This window comes from Patagioenas fasciata, chromosome 1, assembly GCF_037038585.1.
Source record: "Patagioenas fasciata isolate bPatFas1 chromosome 1, bPatFas1.hap1, whole genome shotgun sequence".
NCBI classification, from domain to species: domain Eukaryota; kingdom Metazoa; phylum Chordata; class Aves; order Columbiformes; family Columbidae; genus Patagioenas; species Patagioenas fasciata.
Genome location: NC_092520.1, coordinates 173,784,938 through 173,812,558, shown reverse-complemented (window position 1 = coordinate 173,812,558; position 27,621 = coordinate 173,784,938). Strand labels below are relative to the sequence as shown.

Sequence of the window (27,621 nt, the reverse complement as noted above, 5' to 3'; positions counted from 1 at the left end):
TATATCTCTCCATGGTAGTCTACTACATTACAATATCTTCCTTGAAGAGATACCTTTCCTTTATGCCTAACAGAAGTCACCTCCAGAGGCTGCAGTCTTGTGTCCCTTTTCCAATCACTTTGTCAATGCCCCCGCTTTCCTAGGAAGGGATCCCAGCTGCTTGGCTTCCCCACCCTCAAATTCCAGGCCTCATTATCCCAGCATCAGAACAGCCAGGTGACAAAGTGCTTGCCGGGATGGCGTCTGAAATATTTTCACATATCTCGGAGCCCATTCAGTGATAAGAATCGGGTTAGGGTTACCATCTTCCTTCTTATCTTCTTGTGATGGTCATGCTTTTTCATTATCCCTTACTAAACAAGCTGACTTTTGCTTCTAAGATTTCTTCTTCTGCATACGGACAACTGATACTGGCCTGAGTTGGTCCTCTGGCGCATCTGCAGTGTCTGTTGTCAGGGCTGGAGTGGTCACAGTGCCTATCATTTTGTTGTCAGATCCAGAGACCATCTATTCCCCTTGAGGTTTCTGAGTAACGATGAACAGGGTTCAGTAGGTGTGGATCAGGCCCAACATGTTGCGGTGATTTGCATCTCTTAGGAATCGCCAGGGTGACAGCACACTTTTTCCAAATATTCCACTAGTGTTTCAGGATTCTGCACTTGGTTCAAGGATGACATTCCAAAACACTGGAGATGTCCAGTGTCCTAAGTACTTGCCCATACTATTCCATGTACACTGCCACTCTACCCAGCCTTGGGCAGATCTCTAGGTGATATTTTTAAATAGTTGTTTAACCTTAAAAAAGACCTAAAACACATTCAGGAGACACAGCAATAGAAGCATGCTGGCTTGAACATCTCAAAAATATTAAAAATTCTCAAGAGCAGTAGTAAATAGCTTGAAGGAGAAAGGGAAGATGAAAGAGCGGGGGCAAGTATCCTCTTGTCTTCCCCATAGATTGTTGTCTGAGGAGAAGAGGTAAAGAGCATGATTAATAATAATCCCTGCAAGATGGCACCTGGGGTACAGAGATGACAGCAATGCAGAGTAAAAATAACAAGTTAGTCTTGTGACCAGTAATGTTATCATATAATAAAACGATGTTACCTAGTACAGCCAAATAATAATCCTGATCCATCTCTGAGAAGCGATAAACAGCACCACAGGGAATATATACTCCAAGTAAGGATTTACACAATAGAACCATGCAGACAACACAACACTGTGACCAGCGACAACTGAAGTAATATAATGAATGCCTGTAACAAATTTATTTGAACGTATGCTGGTCAGATGTCATTATCTCAGCCCTTCTAGCCCCACGCTGGGCACCAAAAGGAGTGTTGTGGTTTAAAACTGGCAGGTAACTAAACACCACACATGGCCATTTGCTTGCTTCCCCCTATGTCCTCCTCAGTAGGATGGGGGAGAGAATGGGGAGGGGAGGTGTGGAGAAAGATAAACCCCAACAACGATAATGATAATGAAAATGATAATATATAAAACAAGTGACGCACAATGCAATTGTTCACCACCTGATGTTGACCAATACCCAGCCAGTTCCCAAGCAACAGTCCTCCAGCTAACTTTTCCCTAGTTTATCTACTGAGCATGACGTCATATGGTATGGAATATCCCTGTGGCCAATTTGGGTCAGCTGTTCTGACCACGATCCCTCATCCCAGCCTCTTGTGCATCTCCAGCTTCTTGGCTGAAAAGTATAAACACTGCTTAGCAACATCCCAATCACCAGTGTATTATCAATATTCTTCTCATACTACATTCAAAACAGAGCTCTATATCAGCTACTAGGGAGAAATCTAACTCTCCCAGTCAAAACCAAGACAAATTTCTATCTTAGGATAGTATCCAAAATCTTGTTTAAAAACAAACCTCTAATGCATTTCTACAGTGAAACCATGAAAAAAAAAAAAAAATTGCTTCTTAGAAAATTACATTGTTAAGTGGTTACCTGATATTTTCAGCTGAATCCTACAATCTTTTGCAACCAAAGAATATCCAATAAAAGCTACTGTGACAAAATTATAATCATAGATGAGATTAAAAGATGAGCACTAAATGCTAGTTAACAGCTAAATATCATGTATCACTGCAGACCAGCCTTAAAGCGTTCCCAGCTATATCCACAAGGGAGTGCACTGCAGCCAAGTAACAGATCTCTGTGACAGAAAAAAATAAATCTGTAACCAGTCCAGACAGGTTTGGTCCTACCTGTGCAAGTCAACCAGCAGCCATCTGATACATAATGCCTTCCAGTCTTTCAGAGGGGTAAGGAGGGTTGCCCTTCAGAGAGCAACTCCAGAGTAGATTACACAAATTCAGTTTTGCATAAATAAAACATTTAAAACTAGTAGTGTTCGAAATGAATGTTTGTTGGTAGTCTACCTTTGTACTTAAAAATTAACACAGTTTAGCTACATTTGCTACGCACTTCCCTCATCTGATGCTTCTGTATTTTCAGTTTTCACTCCTTGTGTGACCAAGTCACAAGAAGGAAACTAGTGGCCTAGGCACCAAGTCAACAGGGGCAAATCTTTTATTTCAAAGAAAGGCATTTGTACAGAACTGCACAAAATGACTCCTGCACGTAGAGCTAAGTGTGTAAGGGTTAAATGCTGTAAATAAGATGGTAGGCTTTGGGTTGCTTTTTTTTGTTTGTTTTGATCTTTAAAATACAATAATCAATTTTGAAACACCAACACACACATTGTACGTAATCTATGAAAATTCCTTTTTCATTTTACACTTGAAAATCATGCACACTTCAGCATGAGAGACACGAACACACCAAGGGGCACGCACCCCTTCCAATAATACCTGGAGATTATTTTCTCATTACCAAATGTGTGTTACATGGCAAAAGCAAGATATGTCAGTGCACAGAGAAATATGCAAAAGACTCCTCTTTCAGCCAATTAAAAAGTTTTCCTTCTGCTTATTTTTTATTATTATTATTACTCTGTAGAGATCACAGCTCTAAAGCAACAGAGCAAAGTATTATCTTAGCTGCTATGGATTAGCCTATCATCGTGTGCTCATACGAGTAGCCCAAGAGCTGCTCGAAACATTAACCAATCAGCAAGCAGCTGCCTGAATCCTGCCTGGTAACAGGCAGCAGACAAAAGAGGTCATGGAAACATGGCAAGGGAAGAGAGGCTGGAATCTAAATAACAACATGCAATGGCGTTTGCGTAGTATCATCAGTCTAGAACAGCACTGGAACAGGGTCTCTGAGGTGCACACAGTGCCAGCTAAAAGCACCACAACCATAAAACATTTGCCAAAGCACAAGAACTACATGGAGGAAGTAAAACCTTTGATCATGAAAATCTGTGTTCAAATATGCAAAAGTCTACTTAAAATGTAGCATAGCCAAACCAAGGAAAGAGAGGCAGCAAATGCTTAGGAACATTTTCTTCTAGATGCAGAGTCCCAGAGAACTGAAGTGGTGAACAGAATCTACTTTCAAGTAGTGGTTCATAAAAAGCAGTTCTCAGTTGAAGTAATCTATAGCAATGTTGATATAAATTGTCACAAAATTAAAAACTATTTTTTAAATAAGTTTGTGATCTATTCTTACAGAACACGCACTGAAAATATGTGCCTATGATGTGGTTTTCTACCACTAATAAAAGCCTACTAATATGACTGAATGGAAAATACACACCACTGGCCTACTGAGATCCACATAAAACTAAGCCTTTATGTTAGAAAGTAATAAACGAACCAGAGGACATATGAACATGCAATACATCTGAGTTTTCCTTTTAGACTAAAATTAAATTATCGTTGGCTGAACAAAGCTAAAGAAGAATGTGTCATTTTCTAAGAAAAAAACCTGAGTCACCATCCTGTCCCATGTTACCTAGTGCACTTGTTGTGGTTTAACCCCAGTCAGCAACCAAGCACCACACAGCTGTTCACTCACGATACCGCCCCAGTAGGACTGGAGAGAGAATAAAAACCCTCATGGGTTGAGATATAGACATTTTAAGAGGACAGCAAAGGAAGACAGAATAATAAATAATAATAGTATATGGAAAACAAGTGATGTACAGTGCAACTGCTCATTACTTACAGACCAATGTCCAGCCCATCCCCAAGCAGTGATCCTATCCCTTGATCAATTCGTCAAGTTTATCTACTGAGCATGACATCACATGGTATGGAATATCCCTTTGGCCAGTGTGGGTCAGCTGTCCTGGCTGTGCCCCCTCCCAGTTTCTTGGGCATCTCCAGCCTCCTTGCTGAGAAGTCCTTGACTCCATATAAGTATTGCTTAAGCAACATCCCAAGCATCAGTGTATTATCAACATTCTTCTCATAGTACATTCAAAACACAGCATTATACCAGCTACTAGGAAGAAAATACACTCTCTCAGCCAAAACAAGGACATGCACAGACAGCAAAACAAGATGCACTATAATTTAAAAAAAAAAAAAGCATTATTTTTTACACCATATTTAATACCCAGTATCAAGTTTCACTGTTTAGGAAACAAGCAGTGTTTCCCCCCGCAGCAGAGACCTGTAATTTCACAAGAGCACCCAAGGGTGAGTGCGCTGCAGCGCCGCATCCCCTCTGCATCCTCTCCCCTCCAATGCACCAGCCTGCAGTCCTCACCTCAGCGTTGTATGCAAACTGACTCAGGCCCTGTATCTGATTGGCTGGAAGGAGCAGCTATACTGCAGCCAATCAGACAGCAGCTCCTTAAATTCTACCCAGAACAAACCCCCATGAAGCCGTTGGCAAGAGCTCAGCCAGGGCATAAACATGGGGCCCCACTGCACAGGGTTTGCACTGAACATATTGAACAAACAAGACTTACCGAAGAGCTAGTAAATAACGAAGTTAGGGGTTTTCTGTTTGAGACCTAGAGCTGCACAAAAGCACTAACCCATGAGTGCAGTGCACAGGGGGTACACAGCCTCAAGAAAGATTCGGTGTTCAACATGCAGGAACATTTTTAGGTTAAGACTCCTGAATTTCTGCGATATAAAATGTCGAATCAAAACTACTGCTGAGATCCTGGGTTCAAGTATGGGAGCTGTTAACCTCTCCTTTCTTCAAACGCCATGCCATGCTTGTGTTTTTCTAGTGTCCCAACAGAGGCATCAAAATCTGTGTTTCTTCACAAACGCAATATGACTTCTGCCTTGAAAGTAGAGGCCTTTCTCTCTTACTCTTGAGCTCTACCTTTTGAGGAAGCAGTTCAGTAAAGCATTTACTCTACACGTGTATCTATGCCTAAGAAAAACAACCAAACGTATAGTTCCAGGCATAGTAAACCAGAGTAAATTCACAGTACAGTTTCAAACAGTTTGTATGGTCTTTGTGTACTGTACTTGATTGACAATTTCATGTACAAGCTTGAACTACGGTCTTATCGCTGTGGCATCACAGTGAATTAAACAGCTGTCCTGTGTCTTCTCTACCACCAGAACATAACACTGCCTTTGACTCTGGCTCATCAACCCATTTCTCATACTAAATTAGTAATTTTAAGAGTTCTTTTCCCATGGGGCTGCCATGCCTCCTGGAAAAAATGGATTCCTCGTGGGAAAAAAGGACCATCAAGTCCATTTACACAACTAAGATCTTTCATCTGCTGGTGGTTTTGCGGAATTGTCATTACATGTTTCATCAGTTTATGCCTTCATAACTACTAAACATAAAATGCACACTTTTGGAGATGGAAGAATGGAAAACAAGTGAGAATCTTTCCTATAAGAACCTTCAATTAAAGTACATACTCCAGTTAGCCTTATACACGCAACTCAAATGCCTTATAAACATCCGCTCTTTAGCACATGAAGCTTAAAACTTCATTCTCCAATAAGTTTGTCTTTTTATGTAAACTAAATTTTAATAGCCATTTAGGTCATTAAACCAGTAGAATTCATTGAGTGGAACTCAGCCAGAGAAACCACAGTACATACTGTGTTTTCTTACTTCCCACAAGTGTTAGAAATTTCAACTTTTACCAACAACTCAAAACATAAGCTTTTCAGTTCAGCTGTGAGATCTCCAAACACTAAACTAATACTGCTGTTTGAAGTATCTGTAACAGGAAAATTCAGCTTTCTTACTGATTTTTTTAGCACAATCTAAAAGTATGTTTATTTCTGTAAAAAATGGATTTACTAAAATTACATATAAAGTTGAATTTGTGCATTTTAAAATACATTTGTGAACATTATTATACACAGTTTAAATGTTATATTGCAGTTCAATCTTTGGCACAGGATTAACAGTTACCATTATCCTTAAATATGAGGAGAAACTAATAATTCCATAGAAGTGGACAGTAACTGCCAGAACACATCTGCAATTAAAAACTTCTCCAACTTCTGATATTCCAAACTTAAAACCTGAACAACCTGAATTAATCATTCATGTACACACAGCCAAAAAAAAAATAATTATAAGCTCTTTTTTAAAAAAGGCAAGATGTTCTGTTCATGCTCAGGCTCACAATATTTTTTCCTTTTACAAGTGAAATTTCAAATGAAAATTCAACAGGCTACAGATATAAGAAGGTATCAGTAATGTATGAAGAACTGCATCTTTTAAAGGCAGGCCTCTTTACAAGTTTTCTGTTAGATAAAATGCAGAATAACCCTGCCGTAAAAAATGATCTATTTACCATTAACATTCCGTATTTTCTAAACTAGCTCACATATTACATATACAACTAAGTGTAGTGATGTAACTTTGGCTTTCAAACACTTACGACTTGGTGACATAGAATTTCAGAGATGAGCTGTTTGATGCTAGCGGAAGTCCCTTGACGTCACTTCTCTAATGCCAGAAGAAATGTAAGTGGCAAGAAAAAGGTGATGCTGCATTAAAATGTTTTTGTCATGCATACAAGCGCCTTTTATAAGGTTTTTTTTTTGCCAAGATTACATTTTTTCAGCAGCGAAAAGCAACAATTTAGAACTGAACTAAAATAGCAGTTGATCATTTGGCTGCGGGAATCTGCTGTTCTATAAAATATTATCAGTATTTAGTCTAGTGAGGATACCCTGTCTCAGGAGGGGCAGAGCACCTGCTGCACTGCTTGTTCCTTGCTCAGACCAGCCCTTCCACACACACAAGTCACTGCTGAACTCCCACCAAATGCAGCACCTGGGATTGGAGGAGGCAGGTCTTCAGTTATGAAAACGAATCATCCACTTCATAATTTCATTTAATTGAAGCCTGGTAGGGACTTTTCATAATTTTTAGGTTTTGGAGGCAGGAAGGCTATTTGCCGGTTTTCCACACGAAATGATGTATTTTCTTTCTGGGAGAGAGCCCCTGCACCCACCTTGCCCCTCACCAGCTCCCGCGCCGGCAGAGCCAAACCTGCCCTGCCCGATGGCCGGGCACCACGGGAAATTTACATACCGCTCCGGATTGGCTGCGGGACAGTCGTTTAGCATAAACCAATCCGCAACCGCGGGGCGGAGCCACCGCAGGGGGCCTGTGCAAATCTGCCCGGCAACCGGCTAAAAATAGAACGGGCGCCCTAGCGCGTCACCAAGACGGGGAGTGATGGAGCGACTTCCCCAGGGTGACGTAGGCGCGTATGAGAACACGTAGTGCGGGTCCGCCTCCTCGCGAGACGAGCAGCCGCCACGCTGCAGGTGCTGAGCAACGGCAACTGCAAACACGAGGAACGAAGGGACACCCAATCCTCACATTTTGCGACAAAAGCAGAGGTGTTAAATGCGGGTATGGCGCACATATGCTTTTGTACTTTTCTCTTTTTTTTTTTCTTACAATTTCTGAAGCACTCTTTTCAAATCAAAGCATTAACTATTATAATCTGCACATTAGCTTTTTCCTCTCCTTCATTTCTAAGCAAGCATGAACAGGAACCATCTTCATCTACCATCCCATGTTAGTCTGGTGACATGAAAATTGAGTCCACCCCACAACAGATGTCATCAAATCCTCATTAAATGAGGACTCATACCTGAAGTTAAAGACTTATTTTTGGCTCCTGAGTTACCCCTTGTTAAGTCCCACCTCACCAGAGACACACCTGTGCCATTCGTGCACTCTAATTAAAGAACGGTGAACAGGCTGAGCCACCAATAGAAACTCTGGAAATAGGAAAGGCATCTTGAGAATAAAAATGAAATGCAAAACAGTCTAAGTAAAGCACATAGTTCTAAAATGACCATGTAAATGCATGTTCTATTATAAATAACTGCAAGCAATGTTCTACATGTATAGCAGTGTACAAATTTCAACCTACAGAACATGTATCATTACACAAGTTTGACTTTCAGTACTACTGAACTGACAGCATAAACTCCTCACTGCAGCAGAAGCAAGCCAAGAGGTTTCTGCACTTTCCGCCATATCTGCCGTCAGGTTTCTGTTTCATGGAATTGGTTGAAGGCAGCTGAAAGCCAACACAGTAAGACAGATGAAAAGAACACCCAACACACATGGCGCAGGTATGGCTGCCTAATCCAGGTGTTCAGCAGCCTGAAAAGCACCATCTGACACAGAAGGTATTCATAAGCACATCTGGTACCTAAAAACGTATGTATTTTCTACAAGGCTGTCACAATTGAATAAGGAGAGAAGGAAGAAAGGTAGCCAATGTGGATGGTCACAGAGTGACCACAGACAACAGCTGATAGCTGTTGAATGAATGACTCAAACAGAAATCACAAAAATTAACCAGAAATCACAAGAGGAAGGTTGAAGGGAAGAGAGGCAAAAATTTTAATCAGAGATCTTCAAAATAACATTAGAAGAAAAAAAAAAAATAATGAAGTTTCTTGTAAAAGCTACAATTTATTAATTTATTAAACTTTATTACTTGTACTACTATTAGAACTATTTGTCACAATTATCCTTCGTTCAGGAAAGGTAGCTCATTCCATAGAGGTTAGTTAGCTACTGCTTATGAACTTTACTAGCAGCTGTGCCCCCCCTGCCTACCAGATAGTTTTTCATTAATCAGGAGAGGCTAATTGTTTTCCAAAAGAAACTACAGTCAGGGAAGGATGGGAAATGCAAAGTTTATCAACCTAATATTCCACCAGTCACTACTAGACACATGAGGAAAAAAACCAAAAAGCCTGTTTTTAGTGCTGGTAACCCACTGTATTAATATGCTAAGAACCCTTGATGATGCAAGTAGTTCATGTTTTTACAACAATAAGCAGTCACCCTCTAGCATTTCTACTGCAGTCAATTTCTTATTATACCAAGCATACAATAAGATTTATTTACCCTAGTAAAAATGTACAGCAGATTACTTTGTCTTGAGTCAATGGGCAGACAATTATTTTTCAGCATTTGCTGCTAGGCAAAGATTTGTCACTACTCAAACTTGTGAAGACTTGTAAGAAAAACTACCCAAGGTATTACCCAAACAGCACTTTAAACATTTCATAATCAAACACGTAAGCAACCATAGCATAAATGATTCTTCAACTTAAGCATGCTTAGAACCAGCTCTGCAGACACAGGTTGCCAGACTTAAATTAATTCAGGAACAGGAAGCAGAACGTGGACAAACACAAGGTGGTTTCTTTACATAGTTCCAACCCTGGAAATAAACATTAAGAACAATGGAACTAGCTTTGAAAGGGGGTTTGATGGCAAAAAGTAACCTGAAATGGTAGTAATTCTTGCTGTAGTCTTCCTTCCTAGAACCTTCAACACACCCACATTTTCTTACTATACCTGCTGCATAGTCAGTCACATCTTACAATATTGCTATACTCTATTTGCCTGAGTTGTTTCGAGACCAACTGCAATATCTTAGATTTGTTACTGTATAAAAGTCTCTTTTCTCCTTAGTGCCTTCTTGCCACACTTTTAAAATCCAGAACAAGTAGATGTGAATTTTGAAATAATGTCACACCAGTTTTAAGTGGCACAGTTGTATACATCTGCATCAGGAGCACCCTAAACAAGAAGCAAGGTGTGATATGCCCTATTGATTTCTGAGGTGCTGACTTATACCTAATGCTAATAGGTGCATGTCAACTCAGATCTACTCTGAGAAACAAAGATACTTGAACAAAAGCAAAGCAAGACAAAAAGAATGCCCTGAAAGTAATCACTCAAGTTGATGGGAAAATACTTTTGTATTTGGTTTAAAATAAATAAATAAAATCTTCCTATCAATGCTTTTGAATTAATATTAATAACAAAATTGCATGCACTCCACATTAAGTGCATTGATACCACATTACACAGTACACAGTCATATTGCATACGAAGGATGAAATGAAGTGAGAATATGATGCAAGCACTGGTGAGGTGGCACGTGAACTCGGATCAGAGACCTCAGCTACATTAAAGCTAACCTTTTAGTTTAACCCAGCAAACACAAAACAACCCAGCAAGTGAAAAAAGCCTCAGCTCAGATCGGTTGTCTGATGCTATTAACCACACAGCTGCTTTTAACAATTAAGCCAGCACGAGACAGGCAGAAGGGGAAATAGAACCACTTCAAGGCTGGTGTGCTGCATACCAGCGTTTCAGTACTAACTTTAATCATCTGTACAACTACAGCACTGAGCTGGATCAGGGAGCTTAACCCACAGATATGTATTTAGTAGGAGCAGTGCTTTGTTAAACTCAGCTCCCTGAACTGGCTGACAAACAACCACAGGAACACCTGGGCTGCTGCACCAGAACAGGCGACAGCCTTGGGTTTTCCGGGTGTAGATGTATGAGTCAAGGACTTGCTGTAATAGACAGGCAGACCTTCCAGAGGTTGGCAGAGCACTACAGGTGTCCCATGAAGTTGGCTTCATCTGGTTATTCAGGTTTAGGGACAGGTCACGGAGGCTGTCCCACAATTAAATATATTTGATATTTTCAAGTGTATGTCGTCTTAATTATTTTTAAATGCTCGTAACTGCTCCTCTGACATAAAAGTACTATGTGCAATAATATTAATTACATATATAATAATATGTGGTTATTTCTTTAAAGCTGCAAAAATAATGTACTGTAAAGAAGCAGATTGAAGATCTAATTTAACTCCTGGTTTTGGACTATACTAGATCAGTGTATTAACAAGAAAAGGAGACAAATTTTGATTCTGCTCTATGTGTAATACAAAGCTCCTAATGTGAATTTTTAAAAAATATTTCCAGACTTATGTACTCAATTACAGATTTAAAAATGTTGATTATAATCTGTATTATGAATTTAATACCATATTAGTACAAAAAATATGGAAATCCGTAAGAGTCCCACCCCTTTAAAAATATTTCAGTGCACATCCTGCAGTATGCTCAAATATTCTATTCTCTATTAAAAAAAAAATAAAATTGTGGTGGCTCATATAAAGCTCATGGTGGTGGCTCATACTAAGCTTTTTGCTAATTGACCTGATGGTAATCAAGTATGTTACTACTATTAATAAATGCTACTTTGGTGCTTTAAATTGGATGACAAGCTTTGTTCCATAAAATTCTCAAGTTTTCCTGGTCACATGAAGCCACAGTTATATGCATGTGAGCTGCAGACATTTTCTGTGGAACTTCTCTACTTGCCCATCTGCTTGAGCTATGAATTAATTTAGTGATTTGATATCTATTTTAAACATACCACGAAAATGAATTAAGGAAGAGTGTATTTATAACCCACAGCTGGTTTGGATGGCTCCACTTAATATTCAGTTACCCAAACAAACACAAAGTGTCATCATCACAAAGTTGAGTATTGCATCAACTAAAAAGGGCAGACTGCTTAGAAAAACCCCATGTCTAGTGTGCCAGAGTATCCTTAAGGGAATATAACTATTGAAGCTTGAAATGGCTTAGCCTAAAAGTAATTACATCTTACATAAACATGATTTGCAAAATTCATGTGTCTGCATTTGGTAATCAAAGAGAATAGTCATTTGTGACAAGGACCAACAGGGAAAAGTAACCCCTTAAGGGGTCACAGATTATCCTAAAACTCAGAAGAAAATTTTCAATCTTTAGCAGAGGTTGACAACATTAAAACATTTCTGCCCCTCCCTTCCGATCATTTTTGCTACAAAGACAGAAAACTGATTTCCCTGGCTCTAATCTTTCCTGAAAGTAGTAATAAATTAACTTGAGTTACCATATTAGGAAAAAAATAAACAGAATTAAATCCCCCAAACACTAGTTCTGCTTGGCATATAGCAAGCAATCAGAGTTTTTGCTCATCTCAACCTCTTCACTAAGTATTAAAGACAGCTTACAAGTAATAATTTGTGATTTTTAATTAACATAGTACAGTACGAATTCACAGTAAATGCAAATAATAAATGTACCTTTTCGTGCAGCTTACCCACATTTAGTATCTAGGGATTAAAATCACTTCTAGAGTTTATAACTTACAAGATAATTTGAAAATACAGAAAACAACAGAGAAGCTAACCTAAGCAAACTATAATGCAGCTGTACTAAGTTGCCAAAAGTCTCCCATAAATACAGTAATTCAAATTCGATGCAGCTTTCCTGTCTCAAAAGAACTAGCATCCAATGACTGACCTGACCATCACAGGACACACCCTTCAAACAATAACACATACAAGCAGAGTTGTTTGGAGCACAGCATTCCAAATACTCCTACTGGCAAACTTGTTTCTTTGGATAAGATGATTCCCCCTCCTTTTGCTGGTTACCTACAGTCACACCTCTCTTCAACCTAGATATCAAATACTGATCCTGAACAAGGCATGCAGAAATTCTGTCACATTTATAATACTGAAATACTTTTAAATAAGTATTCTAGGCATGATCACTCTGATCTCAACTGACTAGATTCACTCCTTGAATCCCTAAGGAAGAACTTCAAACATTGAAGTACAAAATCCAAAACTGGGTAAAGACAATATATTGCGCATTAATTCAACACCGATTCAAAAATGCTGATAAACAGATGAAAATGAATTCTAACTTATACAGAAAGATGATAAAATTTTCCTCCAACAACAATTTTAGACAAAGCTTGTTTACCCAGTTTATCTTTTCTGTCCTCATACACACTTCATTGAGAACATCAAGTGTTTCCCAGACTTAGGCTACTGGAGAAAAACACATAGTTCATGTAACGGAAGTGGAAACATGGTAGGGGAAGGAGGGACAGAGAAAAGACAGAAAAAAAGAGATAGGAATCTATCTAAATGCATTATGAAAAAATTTAATTATGACTGGAGTGAGCAAGCAGTCAAATTTACTTTTATTATGCTTGGTACTTTACAGCTCCTTCGCTAACAAAGGCCTGGCTTATCCCTCTATTAAATGCATGTATCTTGCACTTTTATTGGTGGAGAACTGAGGCAGAGAGAAGGGATGCTAACTGGCTTACTCCAGATCAGTCAAAAAGCCTAGAAATGAAACCAGCCAACCAACCACAACAGCAACAAAAAAACCCTCCCACAATTTGCAACTCTCAACTCTCTCCTACCTTCATTTCATTTATGCCTTGTCTTGATGAAAAACAACAGTAAAACACCAGTAAACTGTTGCTTTCCAAACTGACCCAGTTTGTAGGATCTTGCATTAGATGATATTATTTTAAAAAAACCCTGAAGTTATCTGAAGAAATAATAGTGTCATATACCCCTTTTTGCCCACATTTATATTTCTAGTCTACTACCACAATCACTTAAACCTGTATTTTGAATCTGTCCAGTACTCTAAGGTACTTTGAGAAACACAATGCAACTAAAAAGATATTTTGATACAGGTAATGCAGAGAGGACACACAAGACTGCATTTGTCATCAGTCCTGTGCCATTTCTTGATTTGTAAACATCTTGTAGCTGTATATAACAGAAGCCTAAGATGAACAAAACATATTCAGAATATTTTACCTTGGGCAGGGAAAGGGTAAACTCCTATTCCTCTAGCACTTCAGGTTTTTCTGGAGTGTAGTTCCTAGGCTAGCCTACAATTATTGAAGGTTCCTAGTTATTCTACATGACAATTAGTAACACTTAGGTTTGCTTTTATTAGCAGCTCTTTCAGAAAGATCAAGCTGATAATCCACCATTGAAAAAACAAACAACACAGCATACTAAATGCAGAAGTACAGAAAGATTAATAGTGTCATTATTAGTGCCTTTCAAATCACATTTCTCAGTGGTGAAACCTGTAGCAGAAATAACCTGAAGAAATGATCTCTATTTTTTCCATGATATGCCCACATAAACTGAGTCTTCTGTCCTTCAAACAAAATTTGCATTTAGCACAGCTGAAATACAACTGAAGTAACCTGTGCAAGTGTCACAAATATACAGATTTAGTTTTCACTATTTATTGGACAGCAGCCTCTCTTGACAGGTATCACCGTTTAAACCTGGGCTGATAATTAAGCAGACAACAGATGCTCTCCACTAACCCTCTCCATGCCCAGAAGGGAAAGGAGAAAAGGGAGAGAAACTTATGGGTTGGAAAATTAAAACAGCTTTAATAAAACAATAACAATGAAAAAGAGTATAATAATAATATTATTAAGACAATATTGAGTTTCCCCAATGATGAACACGGCATTGTGTGGTGCACTCCACTGCTGCTGCAGGGCAGGCACCCTGAAGTCCTGGTCTGGACACACCAGCAGATGGGAACCAGATTCAGGAATGCACTGATTGGCATCAGAGGCAGGAGAATGAGCAGAGTCTTACATGGATGCTGGCTGTGAAAGAACAGAGTGCAACCCCTGCAATTCCTCAGCTTTAAACTGAGTACAAAGTGTATGGGATGGAACACTTCATTGGTCAGTTTTTGGCCACCTGTCCACTCCTCCCCACAGGCATGACCCTTCTATGCCTCTTGACTTGTGGAACACAGAGGTTTAGCAATGACCTTGGTTTCTATAGGGATGAATATAAGCATGGGCCTCTCTGCATACCATTCCTACCCTTACCTTAGTAACAACTGTAAACATCGTTACCAATTCTAGTAGCAGATATTGACTGAAAATTGTAGTCAATTTCAGAAAGTACAGTTACTTAAAAGAAATTTAACTGAAAGAAAAAAAAATACTGACAGAGAATTGATTCCATCCTAGTTGAAACCAAGACAACGGATCAGTACTAACCCGTTCTAAAGAGAAGCAGTACAAAGATGAGCATAGCAACTCCAAAAGACACAATGTGAGCATTTACACTTCTATTCTCTGGTACTGTCTGGAATAAAAAGGCAAAACAAAAAAACGTGATTTCTGTTGATGCCACTGCAGGCTACCTTAAAAAAGTGGTTATGATCAAGAAAAGACAATAAGTAGGCAGAAAAAAAAAAAAAAAAAAAAAATACACACACACACACACACGTAAGAAATCAGGAAGTCTTTCCTACATATTTTCACATTAAAAAATATAAACAAAAATAGGAAAATAGGAGATTGTTCCAGTTCTGTATAACTTATTCTTCACCGTAAAGGCTTTGGAATTCTCCCAGGAGAATAGCTGTTACTAAAAAGAAGCCCTGACCCTACTTCAGTAGTAACACTAACTTGAGATTCCTCTACTACTATCCAACCAGCAATTCTCATAAAGCTTGTAAGAACCAACATCAAGGTTTCTATACCTTTGAAGTTCGGCTGAAATCAGTTGGTGGGTAAAGAATCATGAAGAGGAAGTATTTTCATCTCAGTGTGAGAGAGACTTTTTTTTTTTTTTTTTACAGTGAGAACAATGATTCACTGGAACAACCTCCCCAGGGAGGTAGTATAATCATCATTGCTGAAGGTTTCCAAGAGGCTCCAGGGAGACCTTGTTGCAGAGCCTTTCAGTACTTAAAAGGAACCTATAAGAAGGATGGGGGCAGATTTTTTAGAAGGCCATGTTATAACAGAACAAGGATTAATGGTTTTAAACTAAAGGAGAGGACATCCAGGCTAGACATGAAGAAGAAATTTTTTGCAATGAGGGTGGTGAAACACTGGCACAGGTTGCCCAGAGAGGTGGTAGTTACCCCATCCCTGGAAACATTCAAGGCCAGGCTGGATGGGGCTGTGAGCAACCTGATCTAGTTAAAGATGTACCTACTCATTGCAGGGGTTAGGCTAGATGACCTTTACAAGGTCTGTTCCAACCCAAACTAGTCTATGATTCTGTGATTCTATATTCTAAGATATTTCAAGTAAAAAGGTCCCCTCCAATCCAAACTGTTCTATGAACTGGATGGGGTGCTAGAAAATCTCATCTAGGCTCCCATCCCAAGGAACACTGGACCAGATAATCTTTTGAAGTCTCTTCCAACTTGGGGTATTTTATGAACTTACCCATACGGCTGATCTGAACTTAGCCATAAGGCTGATCTTGGGACCAAAAGATCAGCATTACCTGCCAGTTATTGAAAAACCCCTCTAAAATAGGACCTTTAAAAGTGGACAGATGACTAGTCCATCAGTCTTCTGAAGAAGTGTTGCATCTTCAGCAAGCAAGCAGTGATTGCAAAGTTGAGGAGGTACCTTTCAAGCCAAACTCTCTCTCCCAATACAGTAAGCCAGTAAAAAGTACTCCTCTTTGAATATGCTATATACACATATATAAAATATACACAAACATATATTTTGTATTTATATAGATATGTATGGTTAGAGAAAATGTGATGCAGGCTTACAATAAGAGAAGTCTAAAAGATGGTAATGAGGTTGTGAACCTAAGGACCTAGTTTATATTTGCACAAGGTTTAAAATATAATTCTTGTATATGGAAGCTGAAAAATATATGCAAACAGTAGAAGGTCAGACTGAAATAAACAGAATTAAACTTTAGGCACCTTCCTCTCAGGAAATCATATTCATCTTGTTTGGCATCTCTGGTCAGATATGCAAAAAAAGGATACAACTCAAGTAAGATTCTCGTTCTGAAACAATTTCTAATTTATAGGATGTAAGACACAGACTTCTATCAGACCTGAGATCTGCATTCTAAGTACCTGGCTTCCTTGTCTTTCGTCAACCAATACAGTTAGAGCTCAATTTTGCATCTTCTTGAATTCATTTTTTAACTGTTTACTGTCCCGAGATGGTGAGATAAACTATTCATTCAATAAATGCTGCTAATATAAATACACCTGAAGACACTGCAAAAAACACTGAGTTTACCAGGATCTTACAAAATTCTTCAAGTTGTGTGAAATACTTAGAAGCAAATAAAGACAGTGGTTTTAATATTTAAGGATGAAGCAGAAATAATGAAAAGAGAGGGTATGTGTCAGAATTTGTTTTTACTTAATAATACCCTATGTAACAGTGTAGACAGACAGGATGTCTGATAAACACTACTATGAATGTCTTTGTTTTAAGGGGGAAGTACACTGCAAAACTTAAAAAATTCGTTCTGGAAGGAGAAGGTTATTTTCAGAAGTCCAGTCTAGGAGACACTGAGCAACTGACAAAGACTTTAAAGTGGCCCTCAAAAACATAGCACTTCTTTGTGTTTGTTTGGTTTTGATTTTTTTTTTTTTGGTGTGTTTTTTTCTTAATGCAAAGAATTCAAGTGAAAACACCAGGTTAAACTTGAGGATGTGCAATGCAATGCATTTTTAACTCAGATCCTCACACCTACAAAACTTGTTGATTAAAATGAGTACTATTAACATTTCCACAAATTTAGACTATACTTTTCATACATAGGTTTCAGCCTTCACATCCCATTTACAATCATCTTCATCTTCCACCTGCAAAATTTAGTTTCAGAAGAATGTTCGAAACATTTCACAAGTCAAGTTAGATTTCAAAATATGTTTACACTGGGAAGTCTTAAAGTGAGGGAAAGAAGAAATGAAGCTGCTGCCAGTAGGGTTTGCAGAACTACTCTGAAAATGCACAATACAGTTGAATAAATGTACAGCAGGGAGCACTGCAAGGATCACTGGGGATATTAGGGCTGATGCAACATGAAAAAAATATTGGAAGCAATTTATCCTCAGAAATAATTAAATCTTTTTCCTCCAAGTTCTGCTACTGTAGCCTATGCACAACTAGTCCAGTGTAATCCTGCCTCAAATTCTGAAGAAAAGTCAAGGACCAGAAATACTAGACCCTATTGCTACTATAATACAAAATATAGTATTACACCAAAATATTTTACTGACAGTGTTGTTTACCACTAGGAAACAAATTTGCAATATCAGTTTTATTGCCAGGTTCTTGTTTCCCATCCCTAACAAAAGTGGTTTAAAGGTTCACCACAATAACAAATAATTATTGACTTTCATGAGGAAAAACAGCTTTAGACATCCTCTTTGCGCATCCTCATTTTATAGCAGCACTGCTGCTGTAAACACTGCATTCAGCTGTGGCCACCAGAGACCACCACAGTTGCTAAGCAATAACTCTCAAGTTTCATCTCAATTTTGACGTTTGCCATTTGGGAATATTCACTGGAACCTAATGCTCTTTTAATAACCCCATCTCATTCTTCTCTTTTTCCAAGTATCTATAATGCACTGATTGTATAACATCAGATACCAAATGAAAAAGTGAGCTTTCCACAACTGTTTTATGAAATGCAATCATGTAGATTTTTCAGGGACCAGCAAGTGCTTTTTCTTCAGATACAGAAATCTGCCTATACAATTCTGTTTTGGTGATCCTCTCCCATGAAGACTTTTTTCCCCCAAGTCTGCACATTAAGCCATCCAAAAAAAAAAGAAAAAGTAGCAAAATAAAACAAACAAAAATATGCCAAAACCTCTTCTGCTATGCTTTTCTAAATACCTGTGTGTATCTTCTACAGATAAAATACATTTGAATATTTGCATGTTGCAAGAAACAGCCATAACAGCACTACATAAACCCCACTCAGTTTCAGTGACTGTCTTGACTTTCTGATGACTGGATTATCCACTTAAGGTAAGCAAGAACAGAAAGTAGAGGCTTTCATAATAATAACAATAATAAATTAAACCCACAAGCAGTTAGCATATTATCTGGATTTATTCTACTGCTCTTGGAATACATATACTCCATAAATGATATTGAACCCTCTCGGTGAAAGAATATCACATAAATCTACATGTTCTCCTTCTATCTTACCAAAAAAGGACCAATTTAAACAACTTTCAGTGACTCCACCAATAGGAAGACATCAAGCAGTAGGATTCCACAGTGGTAGGAAAAGAAAACAGGCTGCAAAAATCCATGCAATCAACATATTCCTGTAGATAATATTGCTATGAGGTAATTGCTCCTTGAGAGACTTCCCACACAGATTGTCATCTAACCCAGAGGGGCTTCCTACCAAACGATGCCTTACAGGACAGCATCCTATGCCCCCTATGGTTACTCTGCACACTCTGAATACAATAACAGTATTCAAAAGAGGCAATGAGTTTTCCAGAACTCTAGCAGAATAAGCACCACCACTGTTGTGCAGCACCATCTTGAACAGTTAAGTCAATGTTTATACATAGTACCATTCTCGTAAACTCTCTCCTGACCTTATTAAGTGGCATTTAAGCATTAAGAAATATTCCCGATTGCCTTGTAGTAAAGGTTCCGTTATGTGAACTATATGCTGTGACATTTCCCTTTGGGCTGAGTAAGGATTGAGGAAGAAAGAGAAAAGGATGAAATTCTAATAATTAAATGTAATATTCTTGCGATAAGAACTGTAAGTAGCTATATTTCTATGAAATACTAGGTAAGAAGAATCATGTGTGCACTTCAGGCAACAGCTCTTCAAATCAAAGCCTTAAAATGATCAGGGAAAAGAGCAAATGCTTAGTTAACCATTTGAAATAGAAGATGACAAACCCAACTAATGTTACACAGATGTCTCAAGGATGCAGAGTAAAAAAAAAAAAAAAAAATTATCTAAAAGTAATCCAGCTATTGCACTGTCTCATCTTGCAATATGAATCTTAATAAAAAGGCGTCAACTACAAATTTTTCTATCAGTATCACAAATGAAAGTCATGGAAGATTTCAAAGCAGTACCAGATTGACAAAACACTGCAGAGAAAAAGGGCTTTCATTTTTATTTCTGATATAAATAAGTCTCGTTCAAGACTTACCATAGAACCTTCTGAGGCATATACTGCCAGACCACATCAGCAAGACAGACACTGAGAACCAACTGATACATATGAGTGTACAGAAACTACACGACACATTTTAAGTTTTTCTACCCTTTCTTTTGTTTCTGGATCTTCTGTATTGAGAAGCACACATGAACTGTAGTCTTCAAGTAAAGAGATGTTTTAGAGACGTCTCTGGATAACTCTCCAAAAATACCAGTCTGAGAACACTACCCTGCTTCACAATCCAGGTGGTATTGGCTCTCTGAAAGAACAAGCATGCAGTTCTTCCTTTTCAATGAATATGTAGAACCCACTGCTGTTATTCTGTCAGTATCTGAACTCTAATGGAAAGGTAGAATTGCTTGGCAGAATAATTAAATGGACGTATTTTCCAGAACATTCTTAAGCATCTTCACGGAAAAATAAATTATTTTAAAACATGATACAGCTAGAGTATCAATCTCCAGCTGAATGTATCCTTTCCAAGTGATGGGTAAGATGTTGCATCTATTATTTTTTCACATGCATTTGACAAGAGAGGGTTTGAAAGCATGCTTGCAGCTGAGATTCTAACACTGTCACAGGTCTAGATACAATCCACTCTAAAAATTTTTTTTGCGCGGAGGTACTTCTGCAGATGGCTTCTGAAGTATGGCATATTACTTCATCCAGCTGCATGAGTAAGTCCAACAAATCATATGTATCCTTTTGGCAAGATCTCTTTATTAAAGAGCTTCCCTTCGGTTAGTCATTTTTCTTGCAAATTCATGTTGACGCAGGTCCCTCTGAAGACTAGATTTCTGTGATCAGTAAACTGCAAAAATCATTAAAATTATTCAGAGCAAGCTGGTTACTTACAAGGGTGAATTCACTTGGATTGACCTTTCAATCACCAATTGCTATGAACAAGGTGCCTTAACTGCTAGTAGCTTGTATTTCTCTTTTGTGTTGCGGGATGACTAAGTGCCAAGAGCCATACCTGAAGCAAAACACTGGTACTAGAAATCTGAAATATTTTCCGTGAATTACAGCTTCTTGTTAATATTACAAAGATAAGAAATAAAATTAAAATCTGTAGTCTGAAGGTATCTGTTCTCCATTACAAAAAAAGAATCCATCTTTCTGTCTCTCCAATACCTTAGCAAAAAGTCCTTGAAGAAAGTAGAAAACAGTTATACACAAAACATCCTCTGACAGCCTTCTTGAACACAACAGTAGGTTGCAGGCTTTCTTGCTCTAGGCTCTTTAGAGGACATAAATGGAAACTGCACAACACTCTAAAAGGCATTCCTGGCTTTAAACTTCACATCCACAACAACAGTTTTTGGTGGTGGTTGTTTTTTTGTTTCTTTGGTGGTTTTTTATTTTGTTGTTTGTTTTGTTGTTGTTGTTGTTTTCCTGTGGAGTTCTTTTCAAAGACAGCTATGAGTTTGCAGTCACTCAACACCATCAACTCTTCATAGTAACTGGCAGTGAACTTGTGGACAGAAGTCAGCCATCAACATTTTCTTGATGCTGACTGGTAAGATCATAGATACTAGCCTGGTGAACCCAAGAAATACATCTAGAGATAGAAGCCTCCTAGGACCCATGCCTCCTTCTGCTCAAAAAACTACTTCTAGAGCCACTTCCAATGCCAGTGTTGCATTCCTAGGTGGAAAGGATGGAAGTGTACAAAAGCAAACCCCGTTTCATCCAGTAATTGGGTCATTATTTTGCTTGCTACTGCAAATCTTTAAAAATAAAGAAAATAAGACATTACAAATTCATGAAGCACTGATAGTCTGCATAAAACATAAAACTAGCAATCACAGTAGTATAAAATACGGAAAAAAAAAAGGAGGGAGCTGCAAGTTTAGCGTAACCAGTATATTATCTGGCACTTTCACTAGTAGTTAATCCTTGGTCTATAAAAGACTTCTCCAAACTGCTTTCTGAAGAGCTCAAAATAGTTCTACAAAAAGCATCCTTAATTTTAGCATTGTGGGAGGAGAAAAGCAGTCAATGAAGCAACAATCCAGGAGCACCATCACTGCAGACACATGAAGAATTCATACAGGTATTTCAGACTGCTTGCCTTCCCAAACTCCATAGAAAATTACATGGAGAAAAATGCATCTGCACAGTCACTCTAGAATAAACTCAATTTTTCTTGTCTAGAAAGCTTCCCAAATGCCACCCAGCGTTAGATGCCAGGAGCAGACAGTATGAATTATACTCAGGAATGCTTCGACTGACAAATAGAATAAAAGCCTCAGAGGAAAGCTGTCTTAATTTTTTAAAATTTAAATTTAGCTGTAATAGCTCAACTTTCAGAAAGATTCTGCTCAGAAATCTTCAACATCAAAAGGAATATTCTGAATGTAGCTCTTCCATGGCCTGACATTTGCCTGGTGAACCAGCAAGCCACAATGCTTGTTTGCTTGCTTCCTGTAAAGAAAGGACTCAGTTCCACCTTATCCCAAAATTCAAAGGGTATATTTCTCTTTGAATAACTGAAAATATCAATATATTAATAAATTGTTTCTTCATGTGCTGGCACATAACATAGCTGAGCTGTTTCCTGATTATTTTGAAGACTAACTCCAGGCTCTCATGATGATTCTGTATGGGTGACCATCTCCATGTCTGCATTTGTGATTATAAAACTATCTTATTCATGTATCCAGAACATGAATGTTAACTAGGTCGTATTCATCTGTCACCATGAGACCTTCTTGGTGAAGAATTTCTCTAAATAACAGAACACTGAGGAAAGGGTAGCAGAAACTATGGAACTGGACAACCTCCTGAGAATCCTTCTAAATCCACTTTCTTTGGAAACTGTTACTAGCTTTTTAAAAATCTTGTACAGCTTGAGTGAAAACTCTCTGCAGAAGAAACTATTGATCCTTGAAGGGACACTTAAAAAAACCTCTTTGTTTTGAGAGGATAAATGTTCCCTATAGGTTCTATTTTCTCCCTTGAAATAAGGCAAACTGCTGTGAAGTCTCCTGTGAGTATTCAAGAATTAATGTGCCAGGACAATGTTAAAGGACACCCCCCACACCTGTCTGTGAGAAAACTGGTAGTGGAACACTCTGCTTTATAGCTGTGACATATTGTTTCAAAAACAAAGATTTCAAAAAGAAGCCATCCACTGATAAAATGTTAACCAGCAATACCACCAACCTCCTAAAATGCTGGTAGTAATTTTCCTCAAATGGCAATAGCTTGTAGGTATCATAGCAGAAATGAACTGGGGTAAAATTGACTATAAATGAAGAATCTGATGATTCTTTTCTGGCATTGAGCCTAGATTGATGGTTAATTTTTTCCCCGCCTGTTAGCACACGCTGGATTACTAATCTATAGTAGTATTAGTCCAAAAAATGAAGTGGTTATAGCAGTAACAGGTAACCCTTGAGAAAAGGAAAACCTCACTTTTTTCTGTTTATGAGACCAATAGGTCCGTATCAGCACATCCATCCTACAGAGGGATAAAGAATCTTATTTTGAATGAACAGTGTAATTATAATACCTAGCAGTCTTTCAGTTGTGCCTGGAAGAAGCCTTCATCCCAAATGTAAAGTTCTTTTAATCTGAAATGAATGATACTGAAAACGGATTCTACCTCAGATTGGATGAGTAGCGTGCTTTTCCTCTTTTGTAGAGATTTCCTTATCAAAGTTGTTTCAGGTTTCTTTTGTGCTTTTTTTATTGTTTGTTTTGGTTTGGTTTTTTGGTGGTGGTTGTTGTTTTGTTGATGTTTTTTGTTTGGTTTTGATTTTTGTTTTGTTTTGTTTGTTTGTTTTAAATACCAAATAGTTTGATAGGGACAACACAAACTCTCCTGCCAAATATCTTTCTCTCTGGAACTACATCAGAAGTGGAGGTAGCTACGCTTTCTGATGGACAGTATCAGGATGGCCTCTCCAAAATGCCAACAGAGAGAAACAGATTCTGCTTCGGGTGTTTCAGCAAAATCCTCACATGACAGCAACTTAAGTGCTTCCTTCGCCGTTTTTCCTCACTGAGTTTGTCAATTAGACTTTGAATTTTCTCACTCCCCATCTCAGAGTACAGAAAGGCACAATCCTTTTTGTATCCTTTTTGCTGGGGTGGCATATTGTTTGCTTCACAGCAAGATCCAAATTTAGTCCTTTCACATTCTTTTTATCATGTAGAGCAGAATTCGAGATAGTAGTCTTCTGACAGCAGGACTCTGGGTTTAGCCTCTCCAGCAGTCTAACTTGAAGGCCTATGCATGTTTGAAACACTGACTTCACAAAGGCCTCCTTGACACCTCTGCTTTGTTCAATGGAGATTGTTTGTCACAGTTGGAGTGTGCTCAGCCCACAACTAGAGTATCAGATTCTAAATCATGAGATCCAGAACTAGTCATCAGTTCTTTCTCAGCTGAGATGAACCTGGGCTGACATTGCTGGCATGACACAGCTCTGGTTCATTTTTAAACTGAGCAAAGGTGATGAAGGTTGATAAAAAGACTGAGCAATGAACTTTGCAGCATTTACTGTGTCTCAGAATCTTGTTAGCCAATACCTTGCTGCCATGGTAGCTTCAGAAGAGCTGAGTAACTGTTTCAGTCAGCTCAAGTTCTTAGGTCTTTCCACTCTTATCCAAGCAAGTACAAGTCTCTTCTCTTTTGAGCAAAAGAGATTTTACAACAAAGGCTCTGACAATACTTCTCGGAACATTTTCCTTAAAACCTTGGGAAAAAAATACTCTCCAAGGGAAGGTTAAAAAAAAAAAAAAAAAGAGAAGATCGTCTACATGTTACAATCTTAGAAAGGACAAAATCTAGTTTGCTCTTCCGTTTATGGCTTTCTTCATGTTCTTGCCCTGTATTTGAGTAAGCTAAGGAAATGAAATGGAAGGCAGAACTAAGGCAGGAAGCATTTCAACAGAAGTAAGTTTGAAAACAGAAGGGTGTTTATTCAGTCAGACTAAATGACAGCGTGACAAAAAACCCACTTCACTTTACACCACAACTTCCATGCATTTATAGGTCTTTCTCACTTTCATTCTACATGGACATAGCTTTCTGTAAAGCCAACATAATAGGAATACTTTCCAAACTCAGTAAAAGTGATTAGACTGCAAAACCCTCCAAAACAAAAGCAAAAAATTTAACATACAAAAACTATGTAATGAGATTGGAAACAAAGAATTCTTCATATTTCTCTGTCCTTGTAGAATATGGTCCTTCCTCAAAATCATAAAAAAATCCTGTTCTACAACTACCGCACATATTTACAGGGTTGTTGACAATGAAGTGAAGGATCAGTGTGTATTTTTGCTGTGACAAATCCTACACCCAAGTTCTTCAACCCCTTATTTCCACCCCATTCCACTTCTACTCTGACAGAACAGTTTGTAACACACAGCACAGCAAGCCACTGAACCAGCTTCCCACCCAGGAGCCTTTCAGATCAGTTTTCTGATCTAGCTCCTTGCTGTGACATAATAAGGAACAGGATGGCAAAACCAGAATGAGTAGCTAGGACCAAGAAGCTGCAATGGCTGCTTAAGCAACATTGATGCAAAATGTTGAAATCACAGCTTAGGTTACTTCCAACTCATTTCCAATCTACTCAAGCCACAACTACTTTTGTACTTATACAGTTTATCACCAGATGATGGAGCGTGGGTGCCTGTGTGTCCACCTATATATGAAGTTCCCCCAGCTACACTGTCTAGATGTTTTTTCCATCAGATATGCCTACATACTCAAAACTGAACTCAGTTCCCTCCTCCCTGTACACAGCTGTGCACTCCACTTTGCCCATGATCAACAGCAGATTGGCTTTTAAAAGCCTCATGCTTTTGGCTCATCAGGGCATTTTTACTCCCACAAAGATGGCTGATCTGTTCAACGTTATAAGGTAGTTAATGATGAATCAAAACTAGCAAAAGATTTATCTTGAAGTGTCACTGTGAAACAGAAAAATTCAGAAAGCTGTCAAGCAAGTAAAAACCTGTGCTGAATAGAGCAGCTGGCCCAAACCAGGCCATCCCAGCTGTATCAATCAGTGACCTCCATCTTCAAGACTGCTGAGAATTAAAAAAAGGAAGCCACAGATAGTGAAAAATCTGCATCTCAAGGAATTTCAACTACTGATGAAACTTTTTAAAATGGTTGCAAATTTACGTTTTAAGAAGTCCACAATCACCTCACCACACCAGTGGACCACTTTCAGAACATAATGTGGGCAGGTTCTGAAAATATATAATCTGTTTTACCCATCACCGTATTTTCTTTAGATCTTTGATATTTAACGTAATTCCAAAGGGCTGCCCTGAAAAAATATTAAACAACAGACATATTTCAGAGAACGGATCCAATTTCCGCAGAACACAAAAGCTCTGACCATCTTTAATTGATTCACCTCCGCAAGCTTTGTCAGATTCCAATATGCAACTAAACAGTTCTTGGACAGATGCAATGTTTGTGTTTTTTGGTAACAAAAACCTAAAGCTGAGAAAACTTCCGTAAAGTTTTGGTTCTGCACAAACAAAAACAAAGACTGTTCTCATATCAACAGTTGAAACTAATGCTCAAAAAATTAAGAGAAATCTTCCAAATAAGATTAAGTTCTAAGACCAAGAACAAAGAAAATTTAAGACTCATAGAATGGTTCAGGTTGGAAGGGACCTTAAAGATCATCTAGTTCCAACCCCCCTGCCACAAGCAGGGACACCTTCTACTAGACCAGGTTGCTCAAAGCCCCATCCAGCCTGACCTTGAACACTTCCAGGGATGGGGCATCCACAGCTTCTCTGGGCAGCCTGTTCCACTGTCCCACCACCCTTGTGGGAAAAAAATTTGTTCCTTATGTCCAGTCTAAAGCTACCCTCTCTTAGTTTAGAACAGTTGCCCTTTGTCCTGTTACTACAGGCCTTGGTAAAAAGTCTATGTCAGTCTTTCTATATTGAAAGGGTGCAGTAAAGTCTCCCAGGAGCCTTCTCTTCTCCAGGTTGAACAACCCCAACTCTCTCAGCCTTTCCTCATAGGAGAGGTCCTCCAGCCTTCTGATCATCTTCCTGGCCCTCCTCTGGATTCACATCAAAAAGTCCACGTCCTTCCTATTTTGGGGGCCCCAGAGCTGGACACAGTACTCCAGGTGGGTTCACACAAGAGCAGAGGGGCAGAATCACCTCCCTCAACCTGCTGGTCACACTTCTTTTGATGCAGTCCAGGATACAGTTGGCTTTCTGGGCTGCGAGCATACATTGCAGGGTCATGCTGAACTTCATAATTTCTTAGAGAATAATTCCTTAGCAATCTCACTCAGTGAAAACACAGTAACAGCTACATAAATGCCTGCTATATCTCTCCCTCCCCTCGCCACAAACAGAGACACACGCAAAAAAAAACTTCATCTAAAGATTTGGACTCAAGCTGCGAAACTGTCAGGGCTGAGATTATGTTTACATCTCACTAAGCCATCACAACTATAGCAAAGGAAATAGATTGATTCAATACACAAAAGCAATTTAACACCACGCAGAGAAGAACTGATTTTCCATAGGCAAATAACACAGCAGTTACCCATGTTTTTTAAACAATGTAGGTAAGCCAACTTGCTCTGGCTTACCAAATAACTTGAGAAA

General features: G+C 38.6%; 1 protein-coding gene across 4 annotated transcripts in view; it reads right to left on the bottom strand.

Moving 5' to 3' along the window:
- ATF7IP (activating transcription factor 7 interacting protein) overlaps positions 1 to 27,621 on the bottom strand; it is a 118,191-nt gene that overhangs the window by 62,848 nt on the left and 27,722 nt on the right. The window contains exon 1 of one of the 4 annotated variants that reach the window (XM_071801075.1): positions 7,154 to 7,330. The exons of the other annotated variants lie outside the window; for them this stretch is intronic. The gene's annotated coding sequence lies outside the window, so the exon portion shown is untranslated. Of the gene's footprint in view, positions 1 to 7,153; positions 7,331 to 27,621 lie in introns of those variants that run through there. 4 annotated transcript variants of the gene reach the window in all.